Source organism: Marmota monax, unplaced genomic scaffold (assembly GCF_021218885.2).
Source record: "Marmota monax isolate L192 unplaced genomic scaffold, Marmota_monax_Labrador192_F-V1.1 WCK01_AAM20220418_F8-fsc00017, whole genome shotgun sequence".
Lineage (NCBI taxonomy): Eukaryota > Metazoa > Chordata > Mammalia > Rodentia > Sciuridae > Marmota > Marmota monax.
This window is the reverse complement of record NW_026695241.1, coordinates 18,430,202-18,452,036: the sequence shown is the minus strand read 5'-3', so window position 1 is coordinate 18,452,036 and position 21,835 is coordinate 18,430,202. Positions and strand designations below refer to the sequence as shown.

General features: G+C 53.0%; 1 long non-coding RNA gene across 1 annotated transcript; it reads left to right on the top strand.

Moving 5' to 3' along the window:
- Positions 1-3,515: 3,515 nt before the first annotated feature.
- Positions 3,516-11,628, top strand: LOC124090265 (uncharacterized). The gene is made up of 2 exons (XR_009226369.1): positions 3,516-3,767; positions 3,919-11,628. It is a non-coding gene; the product is annotated as an uncharacterized LOC124090265 (long non-coding RNA).
- Positions 11,629-21,835: the final 10,207 nt, after the last annotated feature.

Sequence of the window (21,835 nt, the reverse complement as noted above, 5' to 3'; positions counted from 1 at the left end):
ACTTGCCAGCCTAGTCTCCTCCAGGACTTTCTGTCGTCCACTCCCCTCCCCATGCTCATTTGGCAATCTGCCTAATTAAAAAAATAATAATAGCTGAGTGCAAGACTTTGTTCTGTGGAATCCAGCAGAACTTCCTGGAACTCAGCCCCATGCTGTCCTCCCTGGCTACTTCCCAGGCCCCTCTTTCTGTGTGTGGAGGCCTCGCCTACTGGCTTGGAGGCACGGGGCACGGTGCCACTGTCCACAGTTCTTGTACCCACCCCTGCTGGACACCAGACCCTGCAGGTGGTAGAGGTGGGACAAACAGATCCAGCCATGGGCTGCCCCAGGGGTTTGCAGCAGATGGGAAAGAAAGGAGCTGAGGACTTCTCTCTCTCTTTTCTTTGGTTTTGTCTCTAAGCCCTGCAACCCTGCTGCTTTTTGCTTTAAAACATATTGATTTAAATATTTATATGCATGAGGCAAAAAATTCAAAACCTATGGAAAGCAGACAACGAAAAGGGAGGGTGCAGCCCGTTGGCCCAGACCCTCCAATCCCACCCTGCACAGCCAGCCGCCCTGCCCCCCCACAGCTGTCCTCTGCAGCTCCAGGGACTCTGAGCCAGCCGTCCCACGTCCCAGGCACTCACCCAGGCTCTTCTCCGCCTCTTTGTTTAACAGTAGGTCTTGCAGCCTGGGCCCAGCCATGTTTTACGTGCTCTACTCAGAATCTCTGTCAGGGATCTAGAGCTAGAAGGTTCCTCAGAAACCTGGCCTTCCCCTGATGACCCGCGGAGGCCTCAGGTGGGAAGCTTGCCTGGCTAGGTCAGAATCACCTAAGAGGACACAGCTAAGCATAGGGATCTGGGTCATGCCCCCGTCCAGGGTTCACGGAGGGTGCTTGGGAATCTGCATTTTAAAAAGCATTCTCCACGTACGACTCTCAGTGGGTCTCCCACCCTGCCACATTTTGGACTGGCAGATGAGGAAACTGAGGGTCAGAGCAGATGTGTTAGTCAGCTTTTTGTCACTGTGATGGAATGCCCAAGATAGTTACCTTATAAAAGAGAAAAGGTTTATTTTGGCTTACAATTTTGGAGTCTCCCGTCCAAGGTTGGGAGGACCCTTTGTTTGGGTACCAGGGTGGGGGGCAGAATGTCAACGACAGGCAGTGTTCTCCTCCCAGGGCTCACCTGGGGCTGGGACTTACTTTATCAAGGAAGACTCATTCCCTTTACAAATGGAAAAAAAAGGTTACTGCACAATCCTGCAAAGACCCCTCCTTAGAAAGGATGTGTGAGGACATTCCCAAGTTACTTGCCTGTCCAGCTGAGTGGCTCAGCCCCTAACTGGTGCAAAGGCTGTCTCTTCATCCGACCCCACGGAGGGTCATCTAATCACTGCTCCAACTCTCCCACTAGTGGGAATTGCCCCAGATCCACTCTCTTAGCAAGCCAAGAACCCAGAGCATAGCGAGAAGTTATTTTTTCCATCTGACCCAGTTTCTGTTTTCTAGCATCTTCCGGAGTCCCTAGGTCTTCCCTCCAGAGCAACAAAGGAGAAGTCCAAACCCACTCCCCAAAGCAATCCTGTATTGGGGAAGAAGTGTCCTGTTCCTTTTTACTAATAGAGATTGGGTTCGGCTGTATCCAACAGAAGCCGGATTCAGGGACTTGACCAAGTGCAGAGTTGATTGCTTCTTCAGCTTCAAGGCTGGGCTGGGCAGAAAGGGCAGGGCAGGGCAGGTGTAACAGCTCTGTGAGGTTCTTGGTGTCCCTGTTCCTTTCTATCTTTCTGCCCCACCAAATAGGAAGCTTTTAGCCTCGTGATTACCTCCCACTTCCAAGGTAGCTGCTGTGCCTCCAGATTCCAATCAACTCTCCAGGCAGAAATTTATTTATTTATTTTTTAAAAGAGAGTGAGAGAGAGGTAGAGAGAGAGAGAATTTTAATGTTTATTTTTTAGTATTTGGCGGACACAACATCTTTGTACGTGGTGCTGAGGATTGAACCCCGGGCCACACGCGTGCCAGGCGAGCGCGCTACCACTTGAGCCACATCCCCAGCCCCAGGCAGAAATTTAAAGAGCAAAACAAGAAGGAAATAAAAACTTTCCCCCAAAATACCCAGCACACTTCTGGCTATCTCACATAAGTTAGAATCGGCCATGTGGCCTTCTCAAGTTGCAAAGGAGCATGGATTATCTTTTATATTTTCATGTTTGTTTGTTTTTTAATTTGTTCAGATTTGGATACATTTGCTGTCTCAAATAAACCCACGGTGCTATTGGGAAAGAAAGGGTGAATGGCGCTGGTCAGCACAGACAGTTGGGCAGCCTCACCTCCACACCCACGGGACTTCAGGAGTTTGGGCACGTGTCTGATGAAGTGCAATTCCTGAGGGTCTGTGGGAGCCCGGAGCTCCTGGGTGCCCTGACATTTTAGACACTCAACAAATGCTGATTCTTCTCTAGCTTCCGGTGAGTCCTCCTGTAGCTCGAGTTGAGTCCTCTCCTCCTGGACCTGCTCCCAGGCTCTGCAGCAATGTCCCTTTCTAAATGCAGCCCCAGGACAGAGCACAGAACCCCATTGTGTCTCTGCAGAGTGGGAGACAATGGGCCCTTTGCCTCTCTGCTCTGGGCACTGGGCTTCCTTCTTGCAGCCTAGATAACCGGCTCGGGGGATCTTGGGAGCCCATAATTGTAGCAGGTATGGGGACTCTGCCCTTGACCCTCCTCCCCTTAGGAGAACAGATGGAAGAGGCTAAAGTGGGTGGGGGGTGCTGCTCTCTGGTCAACTTCCTGAAGGCAGCATCAATACCAAACTGGCCGGGCCTCCAACTTCCTTCCTCAGTTCAAGGCCCTGGCAGGAGCCTGGAGGAATCCTTCTATCACAGGGAGAGAGTACCTGGCCTTCCGACCCTCACACAGATGAGGAAACCCAGGAACAGAGAGGTCAAGGAATCAAGATCACACTGTGCACTGTAAAACTGTCTTCCAAGTGCAGCAGTCTGAATCCAGCAGGCCTGCGTGGTCTGTTTAGTCCAGGGCAACCAAAAGCGAAGCCCAGCTGTAAAGAGCACCTGCTTCACCTCTGCAGTCCCCCGGGAATGTCATGCTGTCCCCAAGCTATTCGATCAGATAGGTGACTTTGTCTCCAGCTTCTTGCTGGAGAGTGAGAGGGTGATGAGACCAGTGTTTTCAGGCCATGAAGTATCTATATCCTCGTCCCCAGAACCTGTCAATAGTTTAGCCTTGGGAGGCTGAGGCAGGCAGATCACAAGTTCAAGACCAGCCGAGCAACTTAGCAAGTCCCTGTCTCCAAATAAAAAGAACTGGGGATACAGCTCAGAGGTAGAGCACCCCTGGGTTCCATCCCTGGCAAAGAAAAATAAAACCAGGGGCTGGAGATGTGGCTCAAGCGGTAGCGCGCTCTCCTGGCATGCGTGCGGCCCGGGTTCGATCCTAAGCACCACATACAAACAAAGATGTTGTGTCCGCCGAAAACTAAAAAATAAATATTAAAAAAAAAAAAAAAAAGAAAAATAAAACCACAACAGAAGCCAGCCGCTCTCCCCCTACATCTCTGACAAGCTATTTTTCTGTGTCCTCTCTTGGCCACCAAAACAAACGTCACTATGGATACCCAGTGCTTTGTTTGCATCTTACAATTTCAATCCTTCCCCAGGAATTTTGAATCTTCCAGCCCTTGAATGGAGAAGGCGTGAATCCCGCTGCTCTTGTCTTACTGCATGTTGTCTAACCTAAGTCCTGCACATCCTAGAGAGCAGGTTACTGATGGGGGGGGGGGGCGGGGAGCAGAGCGCAGCGAAGGGAGGGAAGCTATGTCTGTGCCCTGACATTGCCACTCCCTGGCTGCAGTTCAGCCGGTGACAGTCCTGCCCTGGAATTCTTGACATACCTCTGGGGTCTTTCCAATAGACTTCCTGTTTTGCTGAGCCTGGCCGGAGTGGCTTTCTAGCACTCACAACCAAAGGAGTCCTAAAAACTTTGGAACAGGCCAGCTGGAGCCAAGAACAGGGGGCAGGCCATCATTGAACAGAGGACGGTACATTCCCAAGCCAAATATGGTAAGCCTGGCTTGGCCAGAGGGCCCCGCTGGACCTCCTGTCCATGCAGAACTCGGCAGAGAGGCCAGAAGGAGGAAAGAAGCCCATTGTTCTGAGTGCCTGGCTGCAGGGTGGGAGCCAAGAGGCCCAGGGGGACAAAGTCAAAATCCAAGGCAAGTCCCAGGCTGGAGTGGCGTGGGGGGCATGGCTGGGAACGGGAACCCAGGGGAGCGGAAGCCAAAGATGCCTGGATTTCATGGCCAAATAGAAGGGGCAGAAAGCCCAGGAGTGGCCCAGGGTCCAGCCAGCAGGGAAGAAGACAGCCTTGGGACACCAGAGAGCCCTGACGACGGTCCCAGGGAAGGCTCTGTTCTGTGCGTGTGAATACACCTCTTAAAGGCCCAGCACCCCTGTCACCGGCATCTCCCTGCCAGGTAGGGCCATTGAGATGGAAATCCAGTGCCTGAGCCCAAATCAAACCTAAGTCAGAGCCAGGCCTGGTGGCACCTGTCATCCCAGCTACTCAGGGGGCTAAGGCAGGAGGATCACAAGTTCAAGGCCAGCCTGGAGGACTTAGTGAGAACTTGTCTCAAAATTTAAAAATGAAAAGGGCTAGAGGTGTAGCTCCATGGTAAAGCGCCCCCTGGGTTCAACCCCCAGTACCCCCACCACCACCAAAAAAAAAAAAAATCAGGATCACAAAGCTCATCTTAAGAGCGGTCCCTGAGGCTGAATTCTACACCTCTTTACTTCTGTTTTCAGACCGGTCATAGGGTCATAGCAAGCTTGCTTATCTACAGCTGGGCTCCTCAGCCTGGCTATGACACTCAGGGCAGGTTGTTCTCTGCCAGAGGAGGTGCCTCCTATACTGCAGGATGCTTAGCAGCCTCCCTGGCCTCTACCCACTGGGTGCCAGCGGCACCCACCCTCCCATGTGTCAACCAAAATGTCTCCAGACATTGCCTTATGATACAGATCATCTCAGGTGAGATCCACTATGCTGCAGCGACAGATTGAGAACCAGCCAAAAAATCAGAAAAGGCCACAGCCCAGGCCAGCCAGCTGAGCAGCAGAGCGAGGAGCAGGACAATAGCCCTTAAGGACAGGTGGCCTATGGCGGAGCAAGCAATCCCACTTTGTGCTCATCAGAGAACTAGGGCTTCCCTGCCCAGAATGCCATCTGTGGCTGCCTGCCTTTTGGTGAGGAGGCAGGACAAAGTCTGTTATCCTCATCTTCTTCTTTCACTTAAATTAACAAATCAAGGAGTGAAGAGGTTCATTGAATTAGTCTTGGGACCAAGGTCCTCCATCCCGGCTCAGCTCTCTGGCCCCTAGACCTCCCTGATGGACGTTCCCAGGGAGCCGCAGCAAGGTGTGACCAGGCCTGTGTGAGAAAGCGGGTGGAGGAAATGTGTACCCACAGAGTGACAGCGCTTCCCTGGGGAAAACAGGATTACAGGGGTCTTTGATCCTTCTCTTAAGCAGTGCTAGACAGAGTCCGGCACCTAGTAGGCTCCCACTCAGTATTTGTTTGAATTAAATGAGATTTAGGTTTTAATCTAAACCCAATTAAAATATAAATGATCTAAACAAAATTATGGTTTACAGATTTCTACATTAATTCTGTACTGCTTTGGGACCTGGAGAGTGACTTAGTCTGTTGTGGGCTGCTATAACAGAATACCTGAGACGGGAGAGTTTATAAAGAATAGAGAGCGGGGCACAGTGGTGCATGTCTGTAATCCCAACAGCTCAGGAGGCTGAGGCAGGAGGATTGTGAGCTGAAAGCCGGCCTCAGCAATTTAGCAAGGCCCTAAGCAATTCAGTAAGATCCTGTCTCTAAATAAAATACAAAATAGGGGATGTGGTTCAGTGGTTAAGCACCCTTGGGTTCAATCCCTGGTACCAAAAAAACAAGAGAGATCTATTTCCTATAGTTCTAGAGGCTGAGAAGTGAGACTCGGCTGACTCTGGTGAGGGCTTCTTTGCTGTGTTCTAGGATGACAGTCGGCATCACCTGGCCAGAGAGCAAGAGGGGGTCCATCTCGAGATAACTGACCCGCTGCAGCCGTGTGGACATTAATCCACTCCCTCGAGCCAAGCCCTCTTCATAGGCTCCATTTCTCAACACCGTGGTGTTGCCGGTTAAGTTACCAACACATGAAATCAGGGAGACGTATTCAAGCCACAGTGGAGGGTGATGGGTGTTCACGCCTTTCTTTCTTTTTTTGCTTTTTGATTTGTTGTGGTTTTTGCAGGGCTGGGGATGGAACCTAGGGCCTTGTGCATGCCAGGCCAGTGCTCTACCACTGATCTGCACCCCCAATTCTATTTTAGCTTTTTTTTTTTTTGGTGGGGAGGTACCAAGGGTTGAACTCAGGGGCGTTCAACCACTGACCCACATCCCCAGCCCTATTCTGTATTTTATTTAGAGACGGGGTCTTGCTGAGTTGCTTAGCACCTCAATTTTGCTGAGGCTGGCTTTGAACTCCCGGTCCTCTTGCCTCAGCCTCCTGAGCCCGTGGAATCACAGGCGTGAGCCACTGCACCCAACAAGGCTTTTTTGATGAGATCTTCTCAGCACTTCAGGGCCCATCTCCAAACCTGCTTCTGTCCCATGACCTGTCCCCTCGTCTTGCCAGTACTTTGACATGCTACAGTTATCATGTAGGTCAGAGGAGTTAAGACTCTCTGTACCCACTCGGAGCCAGGTGCATGGGGCAGACAAGCAATGCCTGCAGGCTGGAGGTGTCTCTCTCATTTCTTTTTTTTTTAAATATTTATTTATTTATTTATTTTAGTGTTCGGCGGACACAACATCTTTGTTTGTATGTGGTGCCGAGGATCGAACCCGGGCTGCACGCATGCCAGGCGTGCGCGCTACCGCTTGAGCCACGTCCCCAGCCCTCTCATTTCTTGTTTGCAGCAGGCACTGTCCTCACTCCTCAAGGGGAAGAGAAGATGGAGAGCTTCCCTATGGGGTCACCATTGCAAAAGAAGTACTGTAGCTGGGCACCTGAAATCTCTTAAACCATATTCTCCTCTTTTTTCTCAGAACATCATGACCAAAACATGAGCTGAGTTAGACGGATGGCTGTCTGGCACATGCACAGGAAGCTTGCGTGCACGCACACAAGTGCGTGTGGATGTGTGTGGGGCTGTGAGCGTGCTTGAGTGCGTAAGTGTGCGTGGGAGGGTATGGTGTGCTGTGTGCACATGCGCTCTCAGGTCCTCCACATGCATGTTCTACTTGGGGTCATTTGGGGTCTGCATTCCAGTTGTTGGAAACAGAAACTGAGCCAAGAGGCCTCTTTGGAGATCAGGGATCTGAGTCTCGGTCCTTCCTCCTGCAGCAGAAATGGACGCTGAGGTGGGCTCGGTGGCTCACACCTATAATCCCAGCAGCTTGGGAGGCTGAAGCAGGAGGATCACAAGTTCAAAGCCACTCAGCAACTCAGCGAGGCCCTCAGCAACTCAGTGAGACCCTGTCTCTAAATAAAATACAAAAAAGGGCTGGGGATGTGGCTCAGTGGTTAAGTGTCCCTGAGTTCAATCCCAGGTACCAAAAAAAAAAAAAAATGGATGCTGTGGTGAATCACACTGTTGGCTGGACAGCGGGGACTCCTGGCTGGGATACATGGCTCCCAAGCTGCCTAAGTGATGTCACCATCAGACCTTCCTATAGGGAAAGCTCCAGCAAGACGGCCCCTAGCACAGTGTGAGGCTCTGGACCGTGGCCACTGACCGGAAGGATTACATCTCAGGATGTCAAGGTCGGGGCACACAGTTTGGCCTGTGTTCAGAGACTTGAGGGATCCTTCACCCTCTCTTTGGTTTTTGGGGTTTTGTTTGTTTGTTTGTTTTTGTACCAGGAATTGAACCCAGGGTGCTTAACCACTGAGCCACATCCCCAGCCCTTTTTGTATTTTATTTAGAGACAGGGTCTCACTGAGTTGCTTAGGGCCTTGCTAAGTTACCGAGGCTGGCTTTGAACCTGCAAACCTCCTGCCTCAGCCTCCCGCATGTTGCTAGAATTGCAAGTGCACACCACCGTGCCCAGCCCTTCACCCCCTCTGTGAAGAGGTGAGCAGGGAGCCATGCCATTCCTCCTGGTCCAGGAGATTCACATCCTGGGAATTCCCAAGGCTCTGCCCTTAAAGATCTAATTTGAAATCCAAATTCAGCCGTGGGAGAAGCCGACCTCCTCATCCGATTCTGGTTCTTAGTCCAGGGTACAAGACGAGATCTCACGCCTGCTCTGCTGGTGGGAATTTGGCATGAGACTTGTGCCCTGAGAACAGCAGTCATGGAAAGACCCTGGGGCTCCCTCTCAGGGAGGCCAAGATGAACCAGGAACTGCTGGGCCAGCGGGAGAGGCACAGCAGAGAAGCCGCTCAAGGTCACCTTAAGAAGACACTTTGGGGGACATGGCCCAGGCGCCCTGCCAAGTGCTGCATCAAACGCCGGCTCAGGGATCTTCAAAGCAATGCCCAAGGGCACTGGGGCCTGAAGCTGCTCAGCAGACAGAGCAGCAAACCCAGGCTCAGAAATCGGAAGTGACTTTCTTGTTATCACACAGCTATCGAGTGGCAGAGCCAGGATTCAAACAAGGTCAGGAATGAAGTACAAAATGTCCAGCAATCAATAGAGCGGCTGGATAAACAATGGTTTATTTATGGAATACTGGGCAGCCGCTGACATTTCTTGGTAGAAAAATATTGAATGGCCTGGAAAGATGTGCAAGATATGTAGCGAAGTAGAGGAAAAGAGAGGCCACCAAGCAGTGTGGGCTGCAGATGGGTTGTTAAAAAGTAAAATAAACATGGCGAGACCCTGACTCAAAAGAAAAATAAAAAGGATGTAGCTCAGTGGTAGAACATCCTTGAGGTCAATCCCTAATGCTGATAGACAGATAATAAGCTAAGCTCAGTGGCTCACGCCTGTAATCCCAGTGGCTCAGGAGGCTGAGGCAGGAGGATTGCAAGTTCAAAGCCAGCCTCAGCAACGTAGTGAGGCCCTAAGCAATTCAGTGAGACCCTATCTCAACAAAAAATATAAAAAGGGGCTAAGGATGTGGCTCAGTGGTTGAGTGCCCCTGGGTTCAATTCCCAGTGCCAAATAATAATAATAATAATAATATAAAAACCAGAAAAGTAAATACAGAGGTATTATTTCCCAAAAGAAAATCAAAACATGAGCTGTGGCATTCTCTGGATAACAGGAGTGGGTAAGATTTTTACCCTTGCTTTGTCCTGTTTTCTTACGACATTCATTTTGTAACAAGAACAAATCTGATATGGAAGTGCCCCAGCTGTGTTCCTGCAGGGACGGCAGAGGGCAGGGGGCATGGGTGGCACTTGTTGGTGAGGGTTGAGCAAAAGCAGGAGGGTGTGGCGGGAAGCGATGCCTTCCTAGGAAGGCAACCTGGCTCAGGCTGAGGATCCTGTGTTGATCAGAATTCACTGGACTTTTCAAAGTCCATTTCCTGCCCCGAGGTTAGCCTGCCTTTCAGCCCCTCTGATGAATCACACGGACCACACGTGGAGACCCGCCTCCTGTTTTGTAATCCTCCCTGCATTCTTAGCCAATCTGCCAGCCAGAGCCAACCTCAGGTCCTGACAGTCATCGCAGTGTCCTTGGTCTCAGCAGACCGTGGAGGGGTGAGCAGACTCCTGGCTCAGACCCTGAGGGGGCAAGAAGTGGCTGGGTCAAATGCCTTGTGCCGTCAGTAAGAAGCATTCTGCCATCCCCCCAACCCTCCCCTGCTCTCTGCTGAGACTCTCCGGGGAAGAGGGGATTCTCAGACAACCCTTTGGCCACTGCACTTGGCTCTTGCCTGGAATAATTAGAGACAGAGCCAGGAATGATGTCATGCCTCTGCAGGAGATGGAGGATGACTTTGAGCAAGGCCTTGGCCTCGGCCCTCTCGTTTGTCAAGCAAGTTGGGGTGGACTTGACAAGTTCTAGCATTCCAGCTCCAGCATCCTGATGTGAAGACAGTCATCCCCCTGGCAAATCACACTCGAAGAGAGTGGAGGCCCAGCTTTGCACACTCAAGTCCCTTCTCACCCTCTTCCTCCAAATTCCCCAGGGAACCCTGCTTCCTCTCCTGGTTCTACCCACATGGCTGTCAATCAAGGCGCCCCACCTCCTTCCAGGGCGTGGTGCCTACTCCAGAGGCTGAGGCAGGAGGATCACAAATTCAAGGCCAGCCTCAACAATGTAGGTGGGTCCTAAGCAACTTCAGGGAGACCCTGTCTCCAAATTTAAAAATAAAAAGCTCTGGGATGTGGCTTGGTGGTTAAGTGCCCCTGGGTTCAATCCCTGATGCCCAGAACAAAAAGGAATGGAGGGTGGTAAGCACAAGGCTTGGGCTCCATCCCCAGAACCAAAAAGAAAGAACAAGGTTTATTTGACTCACAGTTTTGAAGGCTTCAGCCTTAGACAATTGGCCCCCTTGTTTTGTTGTTTTGTTTTGTTTTGGGTACCAGGGATTGAACCCAGGGGCACTCAACCACTAAACCACATCCCCAGCCCTGTTTTGCATTTTATTTAGAGATAGTTTCTCACTGAGTTGCTTAGCGCCTCACTTTTTCCTGAGGCTGGCTTTGAACTCATGATCCTCCTGCCTCAGCCTCCCCCCGTGCTGCCAGGATTACAGGTGTGCACCACTGTGCCAGGCAGTCCCCCTTGTTTTTGGACCTCTGGAGAGACAGCACATTATGGGGGCAGGAAATGGCAAAATTCTCACCTCAAAACAGAGAGGAAGAGGAAGAAACTGAGGTCTCCCAACATCCCTTTCAAGATCACTCCCCAGTGACTGGAAGGACCAAGCCTTTAACACCAGGTCTATGGGGGACAATTATCCAAACCCCGATAGGAAACACAGAAGCTACGTTTGGGCTGGACACGGGAACTGTGATGCCCATCTTGCAGCAAGCTGTCCCCAGGAGCTGGGAGTGGACGGGGCCTCTGGATGCAGGGCACACCAGTGTGTGCTCCACAATCAATGCTCACCCTGTCATGGGAGGCTGGCACCCTCTAGCACTGGGAATGCCGGGACCTGGAGTAGAATTAGCCCGTCAGGCCCTGCTGATACGTGGCATTTGGAATCATCCCCTCACTGCCTCAAGCTGACAGAGGACGCTGGCCCCAGCCACAAGGCCAAGGAAGATCTGGGTCTTCATGTCATGGGTGGTAGATCAGTGCCGATCAGTGTTCCTGAATGGTGTCGTCCAGGATTCCAGTGCTGAATCCTATCCCACTGTGACTGTGGTGGAGATGGGGCCTCTGGGAGGTGATTAAGGTTGAACAAGGTCACCCCGGGGGGGGGGGGGGGGTGTCTTATCCCAAAGAATTGTTGGCCTTCCAAGAAGAGGAAGAGACTGCTGGCTCTCCCTGATGCCACACATCTGCGTGCTCTTTCCCTCCCACCTCCCAGGGACATGCCACGTGGGCACAGTGGAAGGCCGCCATCTATAAGCCATGAAGAGGACCCTCACCTGAACCTTGCTGTGTTGGCTCCTAGTCTTGAACTTCCAGCTCCCAGAACCGAGAAAATAAAGACCTGTTACGTAAACTACCCAGTCTGTGGTACTTTGTTACGGCAAAGACACTAAGACACACTTCCACCCCCACCAGAAAGGACACCCCCGGGTACTTCCTTCTGAGGTGGGGGGGTGTGTGATTCTCAGCCAACAGCAGTGACCACGGAGGAACATTGTTCTAAGCACTTCCCACGTGGTACTGAATCTTCCTAAAATAACCCTGAGACTTAGGTAGCATGATAACTTCAGAAAAATGGGAAATAGGCACAGAGAGGTTAAGGAACCAAGTCTTACTATGCTCAGTAAGACTGCAGAACAGGGTGCAAACCTTAGCCATCTCAATCTCAATACTGAGAAACTGAGCCAAGAAGTCATGAAGACCGTCTTCCCTCGTCCAAAGACCAGGTGGGACTGGGCCTGGGGACAGTCCAGCCCCACACCTGTCAGTGCTCTGTTGCGGAATGAACTCAGGTTCTTCAGCTTATCACAGTCCACAAGGAAGTGACCTGTCACTGTGTCTCCTCTGGGCAGATGGCCCCTAAATGAGGTAGCTCTGTGGCCTTATCCAAGTCATGTCACGAAAAACAGAAGGTGGATGACATTCTGCTCAAGGCCTTCATTGCTGTCAGGGGTATTGTGTGCAATCAGATGACCTAGAGTGTCCCCTGGGAAGGGTGTCAGTCCAGGCGAGGGCCCTGTATAGGTTCCAATTTGGTTCTGAGGAGGGCAGCAAAATCTGCTTTGTGCCTTTGCAACCCTGGGTATGGAAATTGAGGCTCAGGCCCAGGCCCTTCCAGATCTTTCTGGAAGCCTCATCCAACCCTAGTGGCCAAGTACCATGACTTCATGATCTGCACAGGCCCCCCAGAGCCCTTGTCTGGCAGGGGAAATGAATCCTTCCGAGGCTCATCTCCTTGCTCAGAGGTCCCCAGTGCCTGGGACTTTGGGCTTTGAGGTAAACTGCAGGATTTCGGCTACCTGTGAGAGTAGCTGAGCTGCAGCCCAGGGGCCTGGGGGAAGCTCGGATTCTGGAAAGCAGGGTTTAGCCTTTGGGCCTGCAGGGATTCTGAGGTCTTCATGTGATGGCGCCCGGGATCCACCAGGTGTCACTGTGTGGCCGTTGAGATGAAGGGCGGTGGCTTATTTTCTCCACCATCCTCCCTCAGGGCTGGGGAAGTAAAGGCGGGGGACCTAGGTGTGCAGGGCCGCATCAGACTGTCCCCCTAGTCTCCAGGCTAGCAGAAGCGCCCTGAGAAGGCACATGTCATGGTCTACAAATCTGAGGACAGCAGAGGTCTCTATCAAAGGCCTGAAATGAGTTCAGGGTGTCAGAGAAGGACAGTTCCCCACCCATCTGCTGGACCAGAACTTCTCACCCCAGCAAGCCACGGGGTGGGACTGGAGACTCCCCACCCTGGACACACACACCACGCCCCTCTCCTGGGGCTCCGCCCAGCTCCCTGGGCCCTGCCTGGATACTAGATCCCAAGGCCCATGCAGCAGAAGGTGTCAGTGGGCCTAGCCCACTGCACTGCCACCCAGGGGCCTTTTGGGTCTTATCAGCAACAGACAATGGAATCTGAGCCCTCACCCCCCAGCAAAACAGGCTCCAGACCAGGCAGGGCCAGGAGGTTCAGATGGGCCAATTCCAGCCTAATCTAAGGACACATCACCCAGAAGGCAGCAGAACCCCCCAAGGCGGTTGGCTTCCTTCCCATCATCCTCTGTCTTGCCCTCTTGTTCCAGCCTCCGGACCCTGAGGCACCACAGCACAGAGAAGCTGAGCAGGGGAAGTACTTCCTGGGCTCAAGCCACCTGCCCAGGCCACACAGGGAGGGCCAGCAAGACTAGGACTGTGAGGCCCACCCACAGTTCCCTGCAGATCCCAGGGACCCAGTGACAGTGACAGGGGACCCATCAAGGACAGGTCTGCAGGAGAAGGGGACTGGAGGGGAGCCAGGGTGGGGCCTACCATCTCCCCCTGAGGTCCCTGCGGGCTAGGAACCCTCTTCCAGCCCCAAGTCCTTTTCTCTCCAGCAGTCTCTTGGAAGCTTCTGTCTGATTCTCCTCTGGAGAAGGAAACCCAAAGGTGGGGATAGGAAAGGTCACAGTTCAGGGAGTCGGCCAGAGCCTAGTGCGTGAGGTTGAAAAGGGATGGGGCTGGCAGAGACACCAGAAAAGCAGAGGTACCAGGGCAGCCTTGGCACCAACACACCTGAGTGAATGAGGTGCTGTTTAGGGGTGTTGAGGAGATAGGTCCAGACGGTGGCTGATGAAGGTGTCCTGAGGAAGGTGAGTGCAACTAACCAAAAAAAAAAAAAAAAAAGATTAGTATAAATCACCCCTGGGTTTTCCTTCCCCATCAATGCACAAGTACAAATTGATCACCTATTTAAGGCTGTGCTATGTGAGGCAATTTAAGGGAGGTGCTATAAAACATCCTGTTTTTAAAGAGGTTCCAGCCCAGGACCAGGTAGGGAGACAAGGCTTGTGAATAAGAAAACATATGTGGTTATCTCACAGGACACAGACTGCCAAAGTCCTCTGACAGCTCTTCCAGTCTGAAAAATCCTATGAAATGTTCCCTATCATAAAAAATGCAGCTGGGTGGGGCAGGGCATGCCTATAATCTCAGTGATTCTGGAGGCTGAGGCAAGAGGATTGCAAGTTCAAGGTTAGCCCGGGGAACCTAGCCAGACCCTATCTCAAAATAAAATATTATAAAAATAAAAAGGGTTGGGGAGGGCTGGGGATGTGGCTCAAGCGGTAGCGCGCTCGCCTGCCATGCGTGCGGCCCGGGTTCGATCCTCAGCACCACATACAAAGATGTTATGTCTGCCAATAACTAAAAAATAAATATTAAAAAAAAAAAAAAAAAAAAGGGTTGGGGATACAGCTCAGTGGTCGAGTGCCTGGGTTCCATCCCCAGGACCACAAATGAAAAAAAGAAAAAAAAAATCAACCAAAATACAAAACTTTCCAACGCCCTGCCCAGTTCCGTAGTAGATCTGTGTGCCTGTTGGACATTCCACACTGTACGTGCGGACATGACCAGGCCTGATCAGCATCTGTAACCTTGGGCTTGGGAGTCCTGGAAGAAGACAGTTTCTTAAGAATTGTTGCATGTCCGAGCAGCAAAGGAACTGAAGTTTTTCCTAGACCCCTCAATGCACAGAAGGGAGAAGATAAGGACCAAGAGATTTAATCTTAAGCCTCTGGTCACTCAGAGAGTGCACAACTTAATAAAATTCACCACAGGGCTTATCTTGGCTGATATGCAAGGTCCCAGGGGTCAGAGGCAGAAGCATCATTGGAAATGGAATTTCAGAACGTTTGTTTTCTCTTCTACCTATGGCAGCCCTAGGGAAGGAGAGGCCTCTGGTGTTAGCTGTGCCAATCCCAAGCGATGAAAATCGGCGGAGGTAACAAGGGAAAGTGCTTAGAGGCTCAGCTCTGGAGACCAGCTCCTCTGGTTGAAATCTTGGCCCTATTACCATCTCTGCGCCTTGGTCTCTGTGCCTTGGTTTTCCCGGCAATGCAGCTACCTCCCCTACAGGTCTGTTGTGAGGATGAGACAGAAAGATAAATGCAACAGTTTAGGTCCCTGGCATGCGGTCAAAGCTCAGTAAGACTGTGTCGTTTTGGTCTTTTCCTGTTTGTTCCGCACCAACAGACTCCAGCAAGCCACCTCAGTCTGTCCAGAGACACTGCTAGGGTGCAGAGCACACCCCTTCAGGCTTCCCAGCTCTCACGATGTGATTTTTACTGATTTACTTCTTAATTTCCAAACCTGACCTGTGGGTAACTCATATAGAAGCTTTCGCCACCTTCTGGTAGAAACAAGTACTGCAGACAGATTGCTTAGTTGGAAAAAGAATAGACCAAGAGTTTCCACAACAGGTTGATGGGGACAGCAGTGTCCTCAAGGCATGATACTGGGACATTGTACATTCCCTTTCTCTGTGATGGTTTACTATGTGCCCGAGGCTTATGACACTTTTGAAAAGATGTATCCAGTAAAGAGTTCCTTCCATAGGAATTTGCATTAGGCTGTTGACATTCTCACATCTCTTTGTGACACTTATTGTTACTTTTGTCACTTAAAATTTTTAAATTTAATTTTATTTAATTTTATTGCAGTACTGGGGATTGAACCCAGGGGCATGCTCCCATTGAGCTACATCCTAGTCACTGAGGCTGGCCTCAAACTTGTGATCCTCCTACCTCAGCCTCTGAGTCTGGGATTACAGGCATAATCCAGTTGGTGGAGCCACCTGTCGTTTGCTTTATTCTTAATTTCCACACCCCCACCTGCCTCTGCTGCCAGTATTATTGCACATCAGTCAGAGGGCTAAGGACGTGGCTCCTTGGTAGAGTATTTGCTTGACATGATTAAGGTCCTGGGTTCTATCCCCAGAACTCTAAAAGAAGAGAGAGAGACAGAGACAGAGAGAGAGAGAGGCAGTAACTGTGTAGTCAGCCTTGATTTCATTTTAGGATGAGAACCCTGAGCACACACAGATATTTTTCTTGTGGCTGATGTGCGCTATGCCCAGCCTGCTGATCCAAGCCATCCAAGGCTCAGCCCTGGAGGCCAGGTACCCAGCCTTCCCTAGCAACAGCTGCAGATCACAGGGAGGAGTGCTCCTGGGATCTGGCCCCTGGGGTGGATCCATTTAAAGAAGCCACACGGAGCCTGAGCCCAGCAGAGCTGGAAAGAAGTGTGGGCCCCATGCTGGCCCAGAGCCTGGCTGTCCCTCCGCCCCTTGGAGAACTCGTGACAAACAACCTTGCCTGGTGCCTGAGCGCCTGCCAAGCCCTGTCCCATTACAGCCCTGGAAGGCTCTGCACGGAGTCTGATTTCAGCAGGTGGGGAAATCAAGGCAGCAAGAGCCCACTGTGACCAAGGTCACACACAGTGCTGGCAGCCGGGCCCTGAAGGCTGGGCTTGCAGGGCTGGGAGCTAAGTATGTGCTCTCAGACTCACCCCACACTAGGCCCTGGGCCCAGCACAGAGGAACAAACATTTCCCAAATCATGTCAATGACAGAGCCCAAGAGAAAGGTTCATGAATCCTCACAGTCGCCCCCTCTCTTCTGGGGAAACAGGGGCCCTGAGACTCCCAGGAGGGAGATCCTTTGGTAAGTCAGGTCCAAGCCAGGCAACGGGCTCTCAGCATTGCAACTCCCAGCCAAGGGCATGAAACACCAGACCAGACACAGAAACCTGCAGCCTGGGCTGGGTGCAGCTTCATGGTAGAGCATTTGCTTCGCATGCACGAGGCCCTGGGTTTCATCCCTACCATTGCAAAACAAAAAAGCTGACAGGCCTCTGGATCTGCAGAAGGGAAGGTTGGATCATTCCGGCAGAATAAAGGAAACCAAGGAAGCTGGGGAGCGGAGGAGCGACAGAGGCCAAGCAAAACTGCATATTGGAGCCGGCCTGTGCACTAGCCTTTGCTCCACAGCTGGCCAGAAGGCCTTGCCAGCTCAGCTCCTTTGGTCCAGGGATGCTCTGGTCTACATGTGTAATGCGATCCCTCACATATGAGTATGTAACTCCCACGAAGGCGGCGGGAACGCAAGCGTGTCCAGATGCTCGTGCGCGCGCACGTATTCAGGTACGCAAACATGTGTGCAGGTGTCCAGGCCTGCCGGGGGCGCCCCGGCAGTGCATGTGTGTTTGCGTGCAGTCTACAAACATGTTTTCACAAAGCTCAGGGAGAAGCAATCAGTCATCTCTGAGGAATCTTAGCAACACCATCCCCAGTCAAGGCGTCTGCCAGCTGGAGCAGGGATGAGTCAGCACAGGGCAGTGGGGGAGGCGAGACTCTCCCTTCTCCCGGGAAGGTCTCCAGGCCAGGCCTGGCCTGGCTGCCTGGCCTGGGTCACTGCTCTGGCACTCGTGTCCAAGAACACATTCCTGGAACTGGCCAGCACAGGCAGCTGGAGGGTTTTTCCCTCCTCCTCCCTCTCCCCCTCCTGTCCCGCCCCACACCCGCCCTTTTATTTTTCCTTCTCGCTGCAAAACCAAAACACCGCGTTCAGGAGTTCAGGAGCTGCAGCCAGATGGCAGGAGCTTGTGGCTGAGGGGTTGGACCCACGAGCTGCCTTAGGCCCAAGCCGGCAGGAATGGAGACACCTCCCTCCAGCAGCAGGGGGCCTGCTAGGGGGTGCTGAGCTCTCCCTCAGGCTGACAGGGCAAAGTGTCATTGCCCTGGGTTTCAGGGAACAAGAGTTCAAAATGGTGGCTCCCAGAGACATGGACTGTATCTTTCTGCCCCAGTAGCAGAGCCCAAGGTTGTTTACACAACAGTGGGAGGCAGGGGAAGTGACCAAATGAGATTAATCATGACCCAGTGCGCCCTCCAGAGTGGCAGCGTGGTCTTTCACAAACTGGGAGATGTAACAAGGGACGGGATTTGGGCCAAGGTCACACAGCTTTTAACCAGAGAGCAACTGAAACCAGGTTCCAACCACTTTGGGGGCTTTCACAAGTGGGTCAAATTTGCCTTCCTCTTGGGAGGCACCTATCCTGCGTGTGCCAGGATCACAGCACCCACAAAAATAAACCAATCGGAACAAAAAAAAGGGGTAAGTTCTGTCCCTGATCCTTCTCCTCCCCAGCCTGGAGAGCAAACAGATCCCGGGGAAGCGCCATCTGCAATCTCGGCAGCGGGTGACGGCCATCATGGGCAGGGGCAGCCACAGCCTGGCCCAGCCCGAATCCCTGGCCTCTTTACTGGAGGCAGGAAATGAATAAAAGCTAAATGAGTTTGGAAATGCCAGGAGGCAGTGTTTATCCCCTTCCCCCACCCCCTCCCCCTGGCAAGGACCGCGTATAGTTACAGTTTAATCTTGGAAATGCCAGACAGCTGTTCCCCGTTGCTAAGAGACTGGCCCACATTATGCAGATGTCAGGGACCTCAAATGTCTGCCGGAAATTACAGATCATGTTGGAGGAGCAGAGGGGCCTTCTCTCGGCTGGGGAAGCGCAGCAGGAGACCCCCCTGGGGGGATGGCAGAAATAAGGGGCCCAACCCTCCCGTCTCCTCCTCGAGTCTCTGGATCCCGGCTGCTCGGCCGGCTCCCTCCTCTCCAGCTCCCACCCCCTCCAGGCTCCAGCCCTCTACCGCAGTGAATCCCGACGCGCACCTCCACCACCCCCTCCAGTTTGCCTTCTGGGACAGCTTTCTTCAGCGAGTGTCCCACTCTCTGTCTTTGAGTCTTCCCACTGCAGGGATGCCCCTAGCTGGCCAGGGCTCAGTTCCAGGCACCGCTGGAGGAGGATGGGACCACTCTGGAGCCCTCCTCACCAGGAGCCTCACCAGGAGGTGGAAGTGGCCACACACACACACACACACTTTCCCGACACCCCCACCCCACCCCACAGAAATCCAAAGGAGGGCCATTGCCATGGCAACCGCCAGCTACCAGAGCTGCTGCTTCACTGGGCTCTGAGGAAGAGGACCTGTCTTCTGGACAGGGGGGTGGGGAGGAGCAGGGGAACCCCCTGGGCCCTGAGGTGGGGCGGGGCGCCAGCTGGAAGGTGGCACAGAGGGAGCCGCTGCAGGGCAGCACCAAGGGGAGCCAGGGCATCCGCAGGGTCTTCAGGAAGAACACCGGGTATCGTGGCGGCAGGGAGGGGGACGGGGCCTGGGCCAGAGAGGTACCCTGGGACCTGGGACAGAGAGGTACCCTTCGCCTGATGTTTCCCAGGAAGGGCCCGAGGGCACGAGTCTTATCTCCCTGTCCCTGCATCCAGGTGGCTGGCGTTTGTTCTCCCGGTTGCCAGCTCTGTGGCCTTGGCCCTCCTCCAGCTGAGGAGCACCAGCCCTATAAAATCAGGCCAGCATACTTTATGTGCCATGGAAGGTGGCTTTGAAGATAAGAATGTGTGTGTGTGCGCGCGCGCGCGTGTGTGTGCGCGCGTGTGTGTATTTACCCACATATGAAAGTGCTTGGGTCAGAGGGTCTCAGAAGCCCCATGAAAGAGGGGCATATTACCAACCATCTGGCCTCCCAGAAGATGCTGATGAGGCTGCCGGAGGGGGGCACTCTTGACCCTCTTTCTTTCCAGGTCTGGGGTCTCCTCCGTCCCTCCAGGACGGCCTTCCTAACCTGGGTCCTGGCTCCCCTGATCAGCTCCTCCTCCTGCACATTCCCAGAGCCATCGCCACGGTGGGGGGAAATGAGGCATCGAGACCCACCCACACCAGCACAAAGCACCAGCCAGTCCCGCCTCAGCCCTGCTCAGGGTTCAAACCCCAGGAGGGCCTGGCCTTGACCTTTCTCCCTGGGAGGTAGGAGACGCCTCCTCTCAGCTCTGTGAGCTTGGTCAGACAACCCAACCTCCTTAGCTCTCATCGCTGCTTCTGCAGAATGGCATGCCACAGACATCTTAGGGTTGCTGTGAGGATTATTGAGATGAAACGCATAACAGTTCTCCACTCCTGCTAAGCTCGAAATACATTTGAGTTCTTTCATTAAGGTGCAGCCGGTTCCTGGAGGCGCCAGGCTTCAGTAGCGGAAGGAGGGGAATTCCTCAGGCTGCATCTGCACACCTACTCCCCCCTCCTCCCAGTTTCTGCCTCTTTGGAAGGTTCTAGAAGGGCTGTCCAGGACAGGGCCCCTGGGAGAACTCTGAGGGCAGGTACCAATCGTGGGAACCGAGGAGGTGGGAGTGGGGCCACAGGGGAGATGCCCAAGCAGCCAAGGGGGAGCGTGCACCCCCAGACCAAGCAGAAAGTGCTGAGGCAGGAAGGACTCCTGGGGGCGGGGCGGGAGGCCCCGGGCTGAGTCACGGCTGGCTCCCAGTTCACTCAGCCCCTGCGCCCTCTGCGGCCTTGGCTTGGCGGGAGGGAGGAGCACAGCTGCTCAGCCTCAGTCCTGTCTTTGTTCCTCTCTCTTCCCCTCGGCCTCTCCTCCTGCTTTCATCTCCAGCGCCCAGCTCCTGGCTCCCTCCCTCCCTCCCTCCTCCTCTTCTCAGCTCCGTCAGTCCCGGTCCCCCCTCCATCCTTCCCTTGAAGCTGATTTCTTGCTTTCTCATCCTTTCTTCTTCCTCGCAGCTCACAATCACGCTTGGCCGGCTTCCCTCCCTGCCTCCCTCCCTCCCTCCGTGTCCTTCCCACCCCCCAGTCTCTTTCCCTCCCCGTCTCCATTTCCTTCCTGATCCTTTTTTCCTCCTGTCTCTCCTCCCCCCTTCTTCTCCCCCACCTTTCCACTCTCCCCTCCATGTCTTTCTCCTCTTCACCTAAAAGAGACACTTCAAGTCCCCAAACACACAAAACCAGGTCAAGGGCATCCGACAAGCCCTCACCTGCCCTGGGTTGGGAGGTTGGGGTCTGGAAACCAAGGTCAGGGCTGAGCAGAAAATCTGGCCAAGCCCCAGCAGCACCTGGAACGCTCCTCCCCAGCGCCCCCAGGGACTCCTGTGCCGGGTCACCTGCTTCCTGCAAACACCCGCCCGCGCTGGCTTCCAGCTTCTGCAGCAGAAACTCCCAGTAAACCAGGGCGTGTCGGAGTCGCTGACCCTCCCTGCCTAGCTCTGCTCAGCTACTGCCTCTTGGCCCGGGTGCCGGGAATCAGGACAAGCAGAAGGCAAGAAAGGTGTCAGGAGCCATCGGGACCCTGCGTGAACAGGACGGGGAATGGCTGAGGGGGACTCTACCACAGTGAGGTGCACGTTGGCAGCAAAGACCTGGCTTAGAAACCACTGGCCGAATTTGCATCTTGACCCTGTGTCTTACTGGCCAATGACCTTGAGCAGCATGCTCACTGCATCTCAGCGACCACTTCTGTAAAATGGGGATATAACAGGGTGCCATCCTCCCAGGGGTGTTGTGGGGACATAATAAAAAAATGTAAGAGAAGCACTTTGGCATGTGGTGGCTGCTCCTAGCATCAGAGGGAGAAAGAAAGGCTTCTTGGAGGAGATGGGGCTTGTTCTGAGTGTTGAAGGATGGATAATAATAGTAATCATACTTCTATTTTTGTTGATACAGGGCGCAATGCTCAGCACTTTGAATACATTGTCTCGTTTAGTCCCCCAGCAACCCTAGGAAGCAATTTTTTTAAAAAAAACATTTCTGCTTCATGGAGGAGACCGTTCAGATTCAGAAAGGCTAGGCAATTTGCCCAAAGTCACACAGCAAAACAGAAGCAAAAATTCTTAACTCTGCTGCTGTCCCTTGGGCTGGGGGTGGGGGACATGGGCCAGAGAGAGAGAGCAGGACCTAAATCA